Source organism: Epinephelus moara, chromosome 19 (assembly GCF_006386435.1).
Source record: "Epinephelus moara isolate mb chromosome 19, YSFRI_EMoa_1.0, whole genome shotgun sequence".
Taxonomy (NCBI): domain Eukaryota; kingdom Metazoa; phylum Chordata; class Actinopteri; order Perciformes; family Serranidae; genus Epinephelus; species Epinephelus moara.
The window spans coordinates 21,482,387-21,497,194 of NC_065524.1; positions in this window are offsets into that span (position 1 = coordinate 21,482,387).

Here is a 14,808-nt window from a genome sequence, read left to right on the forward strand (position 1 = left end):
TCTTAAATTCTGGAAAAGTTAGGAGAGGTAGAAAACCCAAATATATGCATTTTATATAAGATTTTATTTAGACATTCTGTGCGGGATGTTTTACTTGTTAGTGCTTTCTAGTGGACAGACTTATGGTGACACTGTTTCCAAATTACCTCAAACTTATTTCTGGACTTAAAAGGAATACTTCACCCACAATATGAGCATTTGTATATTAATTACTCAGGAAAGGACAGCAGAGGAGATAACCACTCCCCAATGTAACTGGGCTAGAAAGCCACAAAAAGGTCAGCAGGCTGAGATCTATGCAAAAATCGTCTATAGACATCAGTGCACAAAAAAGAGTGAAAAAAAAAATAAGTACAAACAGCAGCAAATGTTTCAATCCTTGACTATCATCAGTGCTCTCAGCAGCCCGAAGACTATATCAATTACTCAACCTGTGTTTTACGTTAAATTCATGACGAAAACGTTTTTCTGGCATACCTTCACAGTGAACAAAGAATCCAAAAACTGAGAAATTCTTGATGAATTGTACTAAAGGGGGGCCGCGTTTAACAGCAAAACAACTATCAAACTAGTATCAAAACATCCAAACTCTCACACAACTCATGCAGTATAATCCAAGCCTCATTTATCTAGTTGTATGCCCAGTACAAAACACAAAATTTTCACTAAAATTTTCACTAAAACATTACTATTAAAAACACTTATAGTCGCACACATAGACAAGTAGCATGCCTTCTCATTCTTCTAAAATGGAGTACACAAGCACTTCTCAATGCACATGCTTGCCCAGAGAAGCTACTCTCATGTGAAAGTAAATATTAAGGTTTTAGGAATAGCATGTTTTGTGAAGTACTGAGACTGGAATTATTCTTCATGAGTTGTCTGAGAATTTGAAAAGGATGTTTTGATACTCGGCGTAAAGTTAAACACGTTCTAGGTGGGTGTTGGTCGCCAGGGTTGTCCCATGTCACCAATCCGGTTTGTGATTTTCATGGACAGGATCTCAAGGCACAGCCTGGGAAAGGAAAGGGTCCAGTTTGGGGACCTCAGAATTGCATCTCTGCCAGAAACCGGTGGATTGCCACCTCCGGGTTGGGGGAGACTTACCACCGCCTCAAGCGAGGGAGTTCAAGTATCTCGGGGTCTTGTTCACGAGTGAGAGTAGAATGGAGCATGAGATGGATCAGCGGTTTGGTGCGGCCTCTGCAATTTACTGGTCCATTTACGTCCCAACCCTCACCTATGATCATGAGCTCTGGGTAGTGACTGAAAGAATGAGATTGCGGATACAAGTGACTGAAATGAGTTTCCTCAGAGGGGTGGCTGGGCTCAGCCTTAGAGATAGGGTAAGGAGCTTGGACATCCAGAGGGAGCTTGGGATAGAGCTGCTGCTCCTTCACATCGTAAGGGGTCAGTTGAGGTGGTTCAGGCATCTGATCAGGATGCCTCCTGGGCACCTCTAGTTAGAGGTATTCCGGGCATGTCCTACTGGAATGAGGCCCTGGGGCAGACCCAGAACACACTGGAGGGATTACATATCTCATCTGGCCTGGGAAAGCCTCGGGGTCCCCCAGGAGGAGCTGGAAAGTGTTGCTGGGGAGAGGGATGTTTGGGGTGCTTTGCTCGGCCTGCTGACCCTGCGACCCGGCCTCAGATAAGCGGATGAAAATGGATGGATGTGTCGATATAGTTTTGCTGTTGTTAAACATGGCCCCCTTTTACTCCAATTCATAAATAATTTTCTCAGTTTTTGGATTCTCCATTCACCATGGAGGCTTGCGAGAAACAACAAATTTTTCTTTTTGAATTCAACATTAAACAGGGTGAGTTATTGATATACAAATTATAACTTTGTGGGTAAAGTACTCCTGTAATTAACAATTTCTTACAGTACATGCAACTGACAATATATCTGTAACAAACTAAAATCAGTTGATAATATCGACCTACTCATGCATCATTCATGCTGTAACATTTAGCACATCAAACTATCTGATGTGTCTTTATGGCCATTGCTGCAGGCACTCCCAACCCCCTTCATAAACCTACCTTCCTGTTTGAGATCTCATATAGAATATATAGGAGCTGTTCTTGTTCCTGTCATAGCACTTGAATGTCTTATACACACACATACATAATATAGGCCCTTACCATGGTGACAACTCTTCATTTATTCATACATAAAAGTAGGCAGCACATGAAAAGCTACAAGAAGAAAAGGTGAGATCTGAACTGTGAGTGTTGTCGTGTTTGCGAATAATGAATAAAAAAGCTGATGAAAGTAGTGTAAGATTTTTCTGAAAGTAAAAAAAAAAAAAAACACAGGTCATTTGTTCTGATCAAGCAATTAACTGCAAAGCTAAGTTCTCTCCACAAAGTTTCCATATAAACATTGCAGTACCTGCTGGATGAGGAGAGGGAGGCGGAAAGTTGGAGGTACACAGAGAGCACCACCACAAAAACACACAGACACCTTCTTTAAGACCTTGTTAAAATAAATGAGCATAAAAACCCACCGACTTTAAACAGGAGCGCAGTTACGCTGAGCTGCAAGATATCTCTACAATAGGCAAAATGTGTATGAGCTTTCATGTAATTTCCTTGAATGGAAATCAAACTTGTTGTTTACCAAGAGCTGCAGAGCAAATCCATGAAAAAAACAAATGCAAAAGAGAGAGAGAGAGAAGAGAGGGCGGCAGGAGGGAGAGGAAATCAGTGCAAATGGGAAATGCTGTGCGCTCTTAATGGCCCACTGTAGTCAACAGGAGATAAACTAAATAAAACATTAAAGCTGGTATTATGTCATTTCCACTGCGCCATCCAACCTCTGCGTACCATAAGTCAGTGGGTGTGAGAATACTGGGCCGCCACTCCACTTAGCCCACAGTAGGGCATGTTATCTTTGCTCATCCATATTCATGACCCTATCACTGTAACCCCGTGTTCTGCTGGGATGTGTTTCTGTGAAGGTAATCTCTCTACTGTAGGTGCAGCTCGCAGCTCGGCCTCTTGAACTCCCTTCATTTGAAAACGCTAGCGTGGCTCGGCCGCACTGTAGAGTTTACACTGAATTAGCCGTGGTAATTGATTCTGTAATCGTTCCACACCACATGAAAGAGTATCCGTGAGTGACGGTAATGGGACCCAGAGAACCAGTTGCTTGGATGTTACAGTTTCCTCTGTGTGGCCCCTGTACAGCGGCATCATTATGAGAAGCGTTTGCAGGAAAATGTCAAGATGGAGATACGTCTTCAGTTGACATTTGAAAGGGCAAATGGGTCACAGGGGGTCGCACAAAACAAAATCTCTTCAGAGGAGACAGCTGAGTAACGATTTAGTGCGGTCTCTTTATGTGCGTGAAGCAATCGTAAATACTGAGTCACCCCCCTTGACAACTGGTAAATGAACAAACAAGAATTGCTTTCAGGAGAGAACAACACTGGCTGTTAAAATTTCTGAACTTCTCTTTGATTCAATTGTACTTTCATTTAATGCCTGCCTGATGGAAAAGGTTACCCTGATGATGTAGGTGTAGAGATATCCATTTATAAACATTGCTTTCAACAATCACAAAGAGCAAGGACAGACAATGAGCACAGGACAGTTTCTCTCTGTCTCTGAATACATATGAGATGTTTAACCTGCACATTTAAATACACCCTTCCACAAATCAAAGACAACACACTCCTGTAGATGAGGCTTCTCTCACTTCATCCGTCACATGTTGTGTCTGCATGTCCCTAACTGGCTGTTACCGTCAGCAGTGGTGATGTGACCCCAGACAGCCCGGCAGCAACAGATTTCCACTCTGCCGCTCTGCTCCATGCAGCAGGCTGTTCATTGTCAGAGCCTGTCAGAGCCTCCCTGTCAAAAATCATTGTCGCCATCACAATATTCAGCCCCACAGCCCGGGATGGCATTTTAGACAGTGGATCACAGGCTGGCGGGTGACACAAGCAGCCAGGCACATATGCAGCATGCAGCACTGAACGCATCTTCATCAACATAAGAGTATATATGGTGTTAATGTGCTAATGGTGCTAATTCCTGAAGACAGAGATGGGATGTTAGAGCAGCAATCTAAAATTTCTGCAGAGATACCTGACCTGTCCGAGCTGATTTATTCATGCAGAGCTACAGGCTAACCTGGTGGACATTAACTGTCCTTTTAAAAGGTCAAGGCAGCTGAACCAGGTGAGGACCAAACCATGCACACACACAGAGACAAAGAGAATAAAATGTACATTTCTGGATCACTGATATCACAGATTAGACCTTATTAAACAAACTGTTTGGTACCATCTTTGGGTTGAGGAAATATTCTGATCCTACTGACAACATCCTTTCTAACCTCCTGATAGTTTAGAAATAAATCCAAGTTGGAGGGAGTTGTATTAGTTGTATTAACTACTTTCAATCTTGTCTTATTTCATCCGTCAGTAGCTATAACCCCATAATTTAGTTGATATTATATTTTCAACTGTGCAATACATATTTAACTGTACAATAATTTGTGCAAAAATTCAACTACTGCAATCTCTATTAACAGATATTTGCATATGTATGCAGAACCTGGAGGCAACGAGGTGAGACTTTGGTATCAGAAGTATTTGGTTTTTGTGTATAGTCCAAGTAGTATTGTCCAATCACGTTTGCACGGCGGATAAACAGTCTGTGCGGAGAGGCTGAACCAGGCCCCAGGAAGCACACCGGACTTTGAAGCCAATTTTCATAGTGGTCAAACAGTGTAATTACATCTATCATGCGATGCCAAGTGGCCCCAGGGATGTTTTCCCATTGTCTTACATGAGAAAGAAAGAGATGTCCGTAAATCAATGAAAAAAATTTCTTAGGGTCACAACACCCAGAAAATTTAAAGTTTTAAAGAATTATGTTCCACTGATTGTCACATACCTGAGTGTGTGAAATTCATTCTCCGCATTTGACCCATCCCCTGAGGGAGCGGTAAGCAGCAGCGGTGCCACGCTCGGGAATCATGTGGTGATCTAACCCAAAACCCCCCCCCAGTTCCAACCCCTGATGCTGAGTGCCAAGCAGGGAGGCAATGGGTCCCATTTTTATAGCCTTTGGTATGACCCGGCCGGGGATCAAACCCACAGCCTCCCAGTCTCAGGGCGGACCCTCTACCACTAGGCCACTGAGCTGACTCGTTTCACTACTGGGATTTGGTCCATTCAGTCTGATAACATCCGAAAAGTTTAAAATGCAGAACAGTCGCACAATTCACTCATTTTATCTCCACTCAATTTAGCAGAGTGCTAAACAGGAAGTAGCCAGCTCTGCCAGCTTAAGTCTCTAAGCATTGCTGATCATTCGGGTACTTTCATACGTGGCAGCTGAACTTTTTGGCTTCATGCACCACTGAGCAACTATCACAGGACTGAACAGGGCCCCACCTGCAGCACTTTATCTAGGTGTCCTTATATATTCATGGGCGGAACACAATGGCCAAAATGCCATCTTGGAACCAATCCGCTATCTTCTCACGATTATTTGGCGCTTTTTTTTTTATTTTATTTTTTTTATGTGTATTCATATGCAGAAATCTGTTCATGGAGATGAGCTGAAACGAATGGCACACAGAAGAGGAAGTCTTGGCTTGGAAATCTGCTTGCTGCACCAGATCTTTCGAAATACTGGCCATTGCCCCAGAGGCTTATCGTCGTCAGACCGATAGCCAGTGGGTTCCAAGTTTAATTCAACTGTGCAATATTCTTTTTCAAAACAAAGTACAGCTGAGGCTGATGGGAAAAGAATCAGTTTTGCAGGTTTTTGACAAATAAAAAATTTGGTCTGATGATGTATCTGAATGAAAAGTTGAGGGATCATCAAAGTGATTAGAATTTATCCCGAGGAGACGATGAACATTTGTACAGAATTTCATGTCAATCCATCCAAAAGTTAAGACACTTTAGTCCACACCAAAGTCATGGCAAGACAGCCCAACATTGCCCTCCTTAGAGCCATGTCGCTAGCATGACTAAAAATGATTTTAAAACCAGTAAGTAATCACAATTTTTAAAATGTCATCTCTTACCCTAATGATTAAAACATTTGAAATTACATGTGCAAATGCATTTCATCCTATATGCAGATTTTTTTTTCACCCATTTCAAAAGAAACACCAGCTTCAAGACTCAGCAGTAGACCAAACGGTCTGAGTGACTCACACAATTTTACGGTCCAACAGTGATCAAGGTCAACTGAAACATTAAAGCTCAGTAAAACAGCAATAATAATGTCAAATTCTGTGTTTACACAAATGCCCTGTTGTAAATTTGTGTCCCATCTCTTTTGTGGCCGAGGCCACTGGTTACATAATAATGAAATCATATCATGACTTACTCTGACAGATTACTCCAGTATTTTTAACCTTGTTTTAAGCTAAAGACAACGAGGCTGTAGCTCTAGTCATGCAGAGACATTGTTTTGGCTTCTGCTATAATCCAAATCTGTCTCTTGCTGTTTTTCAAATGAGGAAGCTTTGCCAAGTGCCAAACACTCCTCCAGTAAAAAGCTTTTTGCTGTTCCTGCTCCACGGCTGGCCAGAGAGGCTTTAATTAAAACTCTGATCTGACACGTTCACTGTGTCAGCCCCCGAATGCACATGTACATTCGCAGGGGTTTGTGTGTGTGCGTTAGTGTGCAGCAGCATCTGAAGCAGATGTCTGAACGTGTGTGCAAATACAGGTGTATTTTGCATATTTATGCATCCATGTAAACGTGCGTGCCTGTGTGTACATTTGAGAGTGTGTTGAGATTTATGTGAGTGTTTTGGCAAATAGCGTTTGCAATGTGCACTTTAAAAAATTCATTACAAGATGCACGCTCCATCTAAACTCTATTTCACCATCTGGGGCCTTTCATGACAAATCAATCTTGTTCATTCGAAGGAAAAGTCATTTAGTTAAAAGAAAATGGGACCTCTTCACAAACTGCAGACATGTTCACATTTGATACAAAAAACCCCCAGATATATTCTGTCCACCAAAAACCAGTTCACCAGATACAGTTGCTCCTTTGCTCCATGTTGTAGGCACCACATTCTGGCTAATATGAAACAAAAGCGACTGAATATAGACATGCTACAGGGGTGTCCCACAACACCTACACTCACCCAAACTAGGCTAGGCATAAACTGGGCCAGTGAGGCAGCATTTGGCCTAATACCGTATGTATCTGGGCCTCGACTCAGGAGGGGGACAGGCAGTGTAATAAGTCTGTCTGTCAGCTGACGGCTACATCTGATGGTCTCCCCCCTGTGACTGTCATCTCAACATCCTTCTCCCAGCCTGCAGAGCGCACCCCAAACCAGGAATCTAAATCTGTAACCAGCATGCAGACGTACACACACACACACACACACACACACACACACACACACATACATACAAGCCCAGACAGCCAGTCTGCAGCCGAAATTAGGTTGTCAGAGCTAACAGACAGCTAGTCAGGTGCTTTGTGTCCCTGTCAACCAAATCCAATCAATAACCACGACTGCTGGAGCCGATGTGTAACGGCCTGAACGTATCCATGAATGTACAGCGGAAAATGGGAGTAAAATACGAGTCATTTTTTGAAGGTCTCGGTTATTTTTTCACAGAGGAGACACTGAGGCTTTAAGAGAACTATGTTTGGGGAATTTTGGCTTTGACTGACAGGTGCTTGTTCACGCACCGCTCTTCAGCTCCATTTAGTTTACTCATCCTCGCCTAAATATAGCTTTCTGTCTTCATCTTTCTGACATGATCGCTGCAACACTGTGTGTCAAATCCAGACTATGCTATTCAGAACAAGCTAAACAATCATCTTTATACTTTAATGCATTAGCAGCTTGTATGGAGGAGGTTTATGCATCTTGCCAGTTTATACATCTTATCAAAATATGATATGCATCAACAGACTGCAACTTTCAATTAGACTTATAATAAAGCAAAAGATTTTTACAAAGACATAATGTTTGAGTCTAATTCGTTTCTGATCTTTGTGGAGCTGTCTCACCACTAAGTGCAATTTGTCTTAATCTCTTAGCTGTAAGCAGCTGCTCCATTTCCTTAATCGCATCGTGGAAAATAGTGTCAATCAACACCACTCTCAAGAGTCAGTCAAAATTAAGTTGGATACAGACATCTTTAAATACACTCAACATTGTCAGTTTAAGTCTTAACACAGTAAATACTAAAAAGATCTTGTATGCTCTGTCCATTGGTGCATATCATACACATGCTACTGCACATCTGCCTGATGATGATTACATCAGTGCACACCTGTCTGTACCGGGTGTGGTGACTTTTCTGCAAACCATGTAAGATGTCAGACGAAATCTGATTCTTGAGCAGAAACACCAAGAAATCCACTGTTTCAATTACGAGTTTCAGCTAAGCAGAAAATTACCTTACAATCATGAACATGGCCAAATTAAAAGGCGTGCACAGTAACAGAACGAGGCACCAGGTTTTGTAATGGGTCAGCATTATGTATGTGGGGGAAAAAGAAGGAGGGTATGGGGAATGGTCAGGCAGAAAAAGGGAAGGCCAAGTTGTAATTGGGATGATATGCAAAGTACTTATTCGAAAAGCTCCACGACAAACACAGTGGCATCAATAAGTGTTACAGCAGTGGCACATTTTCTATTGTTTGAGCTTGTGTACTCCAGCACATTACATTTAAAGTTAAAGACAAACTTTGAGGTTAAGTGCTGACTTTCAGCAACTGTGCTGTGCCAATAGTGCCGACACACTGAACAAGCGGCAACCTCCAGGGCTAAAAAATGAAGCCAATGTGAAGGTGCCAAAAACTGAGGTTCCTCAATGGCCACCTAAGGCTGGCTCCGAAAGCAAGTCAATCCCCATAGACACCCGTGTTATGATGCCCAAATTTACAAAAGAAATAAACATGTTTACAGCCTGGTACAAAAACAGCTTTGGTCTCTACAGCTAATTTCTCCATTCATGACAACTTTGCAGGGGTGAATTTTTATATAACTCATCTCTTTAAATTTCATTAAGACTTAAAGTTAGGCATAATAAAGGGCGCAGCTGCTTTGAGTGACAGGCTGTCTGCGGGGCATCAGCACAGCCTGAGTCAGAGCCACCTCTCACTCCTCCACAGCTCCACCTTTTCTCAAAATATGGTCACCTCTGGTTTCAAAACACCAAAACGGTGACATGCCAGATGCTGAAGACCAAACAGCTGAGCCAAACAGCAAAACCGAGAAGTAAAGATGGATAAACCAAAGTCCAGGAAGAGTGTAAGTAAGATACCAAATGTCTGCTGATGTCCATGCGCTATAGAGTTCATTATTCACTACCAAGGATTTGCAACCAAAGTTGTAATTACTGTTTATTTAAATTTATTTAATATTCTTCTGTAGTCTGGATGACTGTGTATTGGAAGGGCTACAATTCCTACTGAGCTGAAGTGGATGTAATTACCCTTGAATTAAAGCTGAACATCTGTGCTACAAACCGCCTCAATGCATGTGACAAGGAGGGGAGACCAGTCGAGTTAAAGTGGCAATTAATTTTATTAGAAATAAACAAACACAATCATTTATAAAAGAGCATGGGGTAAGGAGAGTCAGTGCATCAGTACTGAGAGGAATGCATGGGTGAGGAAGTAAAGTGTATGTGCAAGTGTTGCAGGCAGCAAAACACTAAACCAAACCCAAACCTGGGTAGTGTAGAGAGGACAGGGGAAGAGACAAAAAGGGAAAATGGGCTGGCATTTGTAAACTTGGTGGAGGCCTAAACAGGTGCCACAAAATCAGGTTAGTCCACTGCAGGCAGAAAAGGAGGGGCCGTAACACCCCACTCCATAAAAACAGAGTTCTACTAAAAACCTCGACCTAGTTATAGTAACTCTTTGCAGTGGCACATAAGTCATTACAAAGTTAACAAAACAATATTTTCCAATTTCAATTTTCCCCGTTACTCATTTATTCATGTGTAGCACAGTCAGGGGCGGGCTGGGGTTGAAATTCAGCCCAGGAGCTTGATTTGGAGAGGCCTTTTTTCCGATCGCAAGACAGACGCAAGTGGAACCGTAATTTTAACACAACAATCTAATGATATTAAACACAACACACACAGATTAGTCAGTCAGTAGAGTGTATTGAATATAATATAATTCTATGCAAAGACCTTTTGCCAACCCAGTCCTGCACACTGCACACTGCACCTGTACCTGGCACTGTTTTTTTGGTGGTTCCTGCTCCACTTTCCTCCTTCTCCTCTTCCTCCTCCTTCTCCTCCTCCTCTTCCTCCTTCTTCTCCTCCACCTCCTCTTCCATCTCCTCCTCCTCCTTCTCCTGTCCCTCCTCATCTGTCTCATCCTCCTTCTCCTCACTATGAAAGGCATTATCCTGTCCCTCTGCATCAACTCCACGACTGACACTGGCCTTGTCAGCTAATAATAACAACAATAACAGCAACAATGATAAACGTTATAGCACTTTTGCATGTATGTTAATGCAGAAGCTGACAGGAAGTAAACAGGACCAAAGTTGTTGCCCTAGCAACAGAATAGCAATGAAACGGTCCATATATTAATGTAGAAACAGGAAAACAGGATGTATAGCCTATATTCAAATATTATCATTTTAACTTTGAACACAGACTCTTCTTAAATAGGCTATGTTTTCTTTTGCAATAAAGACATTTGTGCGTTTTTCTGGTCAGCCAGTATGGATTTTATTTTTAATTGATGAAGCAGATTAATGATTTATGCACGTATGGTGTAACATTGCTGATAGGCTACCTTTAATGTTCTGTGTGCCCTGAACACATCCAAAAACACAAACTAGAGTTGTCAATGGGCCTGAAAATTACAACCCGACCCGACCCGGCCTGCGGGTTTTTAAGCCCAGACCCGACACAGCCGACACACCAGCATTAGCCTAATTGTCTGCCCGAAAAAAAGGAAGCCCGAGGCCCAACCCGGCCCGAGTCATTTGCATATTTTTTCGGCCTGACCAGTCTGGGATGATAGGGCCATGTAGGCAGTGCTTGCCAACCGCTCGTATCCCCCCTTAAAGCCGCTACAAGGAACTTTTAACTGGATATGCAAAAGTCTCTCGTTTCTGCTGATGTCTGTGCGTGACCTACAACAGCAAATGAGACCATCGGTGTGAAGATAAGCTATTTCTGTACAGTGTATATCCATACCTTTAGGAAACTGTCTCCAGGTCCGCCCCAGGTCGCTTCCAGGACGAAGCCATTTACGGCACTCAGACGGCACACGTCATCTTACCTAACTGCTTACATTTATAGTGACTCTTATAAATAGTCGTTATTCCTCCTCCTCGACCCGACGTCCGCGGGGAGTTAAAATAGCACCAATCATTGGGTAAAAGTTCTGTGAAAGCACTGGACTCACCAACAGTCAGCCACGTCTCAGTCACACAGAGAAAATCCAATCCTCGGGAAGTCAGGAAATCCTTCAGGATAAACATTTTGTTCGCTAGCGATCTAGCATTTACCAGCCCAATCCTGGCAGGAGCCGGCGGGTTCACAGCGTTAGCTGTCCGGGGAGTCACACGCAGAGGCCGCAGGTTGCACATATTCACCCTGCGCCAGCGGGGACGTGGAGAGCAGGGGCCGCGGGGCTGGAACACCTCATCCGGGCCGACAACAGGTACCAGCCAGACGTCGACAGGGTCCAGCGAGTGCCGAGAAATAAAGAGGCAAGGCACCGCTCCATACTCAGTCCAAGAAGCCACGGAAGTGCTCGCCAAACAGGCCTTCAGCCTTACCAGCCGACCGCTGCGTTTACCCCGGTAGCGGTGGCGCTTACGCCGGAGAGGTGGAGCTGGGGCGCGGCAGAGGTGAGCTGGGATCCCTGATAGGAGCGGGGGCAAAGTTTTCCCATTTTGTTGTTTCATTCATCCCCAGAACAAACACATGCGCGAGCCAGGTAAGCGTCTTTACGACAATACGCGCTAGAGCTCATGGGAAATGTAGGCTTCATTCAGGAAAAACACTACCGCTTTTTTCCACAGGGTCGCCAAAATCAACTCAAAATGAAAGTTCCTTGTAGGGGCTTTAATATGCAAAATGTTAGATGGACCCAGTCTGACGTTCCACTCTGTGCCACTGCCACCTGCGGCTGCGAGGGCAGGCTGCTGCGGTCAACTGCGGCTGCGTTTTATGGGGTAAAAAAAAAAAAACGTTCTGACCACCGGCAGGTTTGGCCTGGAACAGACCGGCCGTTCGGGAATACTCCCGAACCTCCCTATGGCCAGCCCGCCCCTGAGCACAGTTCTCATTTCAGGGTGCATCCTCCATCCACACAGCCCTAGCAACCTTGTTACCACATGAGCAAATGAAGAGGGAAGGAGAGACATGCAGAGTATGGAAGTGAAAAGCAATTAGCAACATGGAATTAAGAATATAAAAGCACACAAGCACTCTTGATATGGTGAATGTCCAAATTGTAAGGCTGCAGGAACAACGCCCACCTCATCAATCTCTGATCTTTATGAAGTAACAAAGGATTATGATCAATATAGATACTCCAGAGCTAACGCAGGGTTCAACGTTATGTTTGGTTTTAATTTGCCAAGTCAATTTTTACTTGCCCCTATACATTTTTTTCCATTAGCAGATATAACATAACAGAATAACAACAAAAACTAAAGTTAACTGTCATGAACAACAACCTTGTTTCCCCCACATCCCCTTATGCCAGCCAACTAAACTCCTGTTTCAAGGATATTTAAAATGTTTGCTTGCGCTTCAGCTTATAAACTTTGCCTTTACCCACCACGATTTTCGTGCAAGTACACGATCAGTACTGCGCATGTGCAACTCTCAACAGACATGAGACTATGAAAACTATGTGTTTAATTCATTTTTACCCCTTGCCCGATCAGGCATGTGAGTTGCTAGATTTAGAAACCTGATATGGCATTTTACTTGCCCTAGGCCAGGGGTTGGCAGCCATTTTTGGCCAAAAAGAGAGAATTTTTTTTTGTCTGTATTTGAATAACAGTAACAGCCTACTGAGTCTAAATTAGCCCATCAATCTTACAAATAGGTCTACATGAGCATTAATATGATTTACTACAAGGTGGCTATTCTGCAGTGGCCTATTTATAATTATTTAGTACTTAAGCTTTGCAGCGTTGGTGGTGAAAGCATATGAATCTGTCCACACACTATTAAATCCTCAGTTTTTCTTCCAAGACTTTTCCTTTTTTGGATTTGGAATCCAGCTAGCCTTGCTAGAGAGACTCCAGGCAGCCACAGTTAAGTTCAGTAAAAGTTAAGGGAAAGGGACCAGGTCATAGATGTATGACGCACATTTTAGTTGATGAAACGACAAAACATTTTTTAATTTAATGTATAGGCTACACATTTTTACAGTCGGAGAATACAGTAATCACTTTAGGTCATCAACAATGACAAATGAAAGTCTGTTCAAAAGTAACTGTCATTCATTTCCAGATAATTTTATGTCAAAAGCAAGAGGGAGCCACTGGAGAGGGTCTAAAGAGCCACATGTAGCTCCAGGGCTACAGGTTGCCTACCCCTGCCCTTGGCAATTGGGTATTACTTATTGTTGAGCCCTGCAACATAGCCCCCCTCCCCACCACACAGTTACCAAATAGTTCAGCTGAATCCTCCCCCTCCTAATTCTCCTGCAACTAAATAGCACCAGCTCCCACGTTGCTGGCATCTACCTGTAGTTGTAACAGCTCCTCTAGTAAAAACACCGCTGACACTGAAACTGAACACAACAGTACCTTAATACTCTCAAACACATTCTCACAGTGGGAAGATCAAATGAACTTGGCTTTTGCTTTCAACAGATCAGTTAACGCTCCAACCGCAGACGAAAAGTTTTCACTAAAGCTGTTGTAGCAGCAGTCATGGAGCTGTAACAGTCTTTAACTTCTGATTTATAGTTTTGTCATTCCAAATCAGATCTGCCGAAGTACACAGCCATCACAACGAAAATGTGTCACTGTCCCAACTGCTTACAGATGGTACTGTGACAGAGCAGCAACGATGACACTATTATCCGGAGCACACTTTAATTAATGTCCATAACAAATGTGAAGCCGTTGGTATACGCCTCATGTGTTTAAGGTTTTAAAAGTTGCATGAAATGAATAATTAAAAACTGAAATGGATGAATCCTGTGCATCTAACGATATATAGCACCCCTCTCCTCTTTAAAGCAGAATATCAGTGGGCCTTGGTCTCAATCAGCCACTCCTGTAAGAGCGAACCGGATGAGACAGAGTATAATGCAGAGCCATTAGAACACTAAAACGCACTTAGCCTTCATTAGAGGAGGAAAAGTGGGAAGTGACTGCACGGCAAGCAGATTCATCTTTTGTGCTGTTAAATGTAAAAGGCCGGGGAGCTAACTGGGCTGAGCTCCCCACGAGGAGAGATATATAATCTTTTAGGTCACAAACCAGAGGGCGGCTGTCATCATGATCGCTGTGGGATGAAAAACACTGTGAGGGTTTGAATAGACTGCTAATATATCTCAGATCCCAAGGGTGGATGATGCCATTCCCAAAATCTGTGGCTGTTTTGACGTCCGTGCAAAGGCAGTTGACAGTTCGCACATGTGAGTCACAGGAGTCACTTCTTGCATGTCAACACAACAAACCAAAACAAGCTTGTTGATTCTGTTGTGCATTAAATCAATGAAAATGACTTTATTAAGCAAGATCGCCCTAAAAAGTTTGCAAAAATATTTTCTCCTTTCAGAACAATGACAACTGGAATGAATGAAATCCTGCACATATTCATGCACTGGCTTTTATGCTCC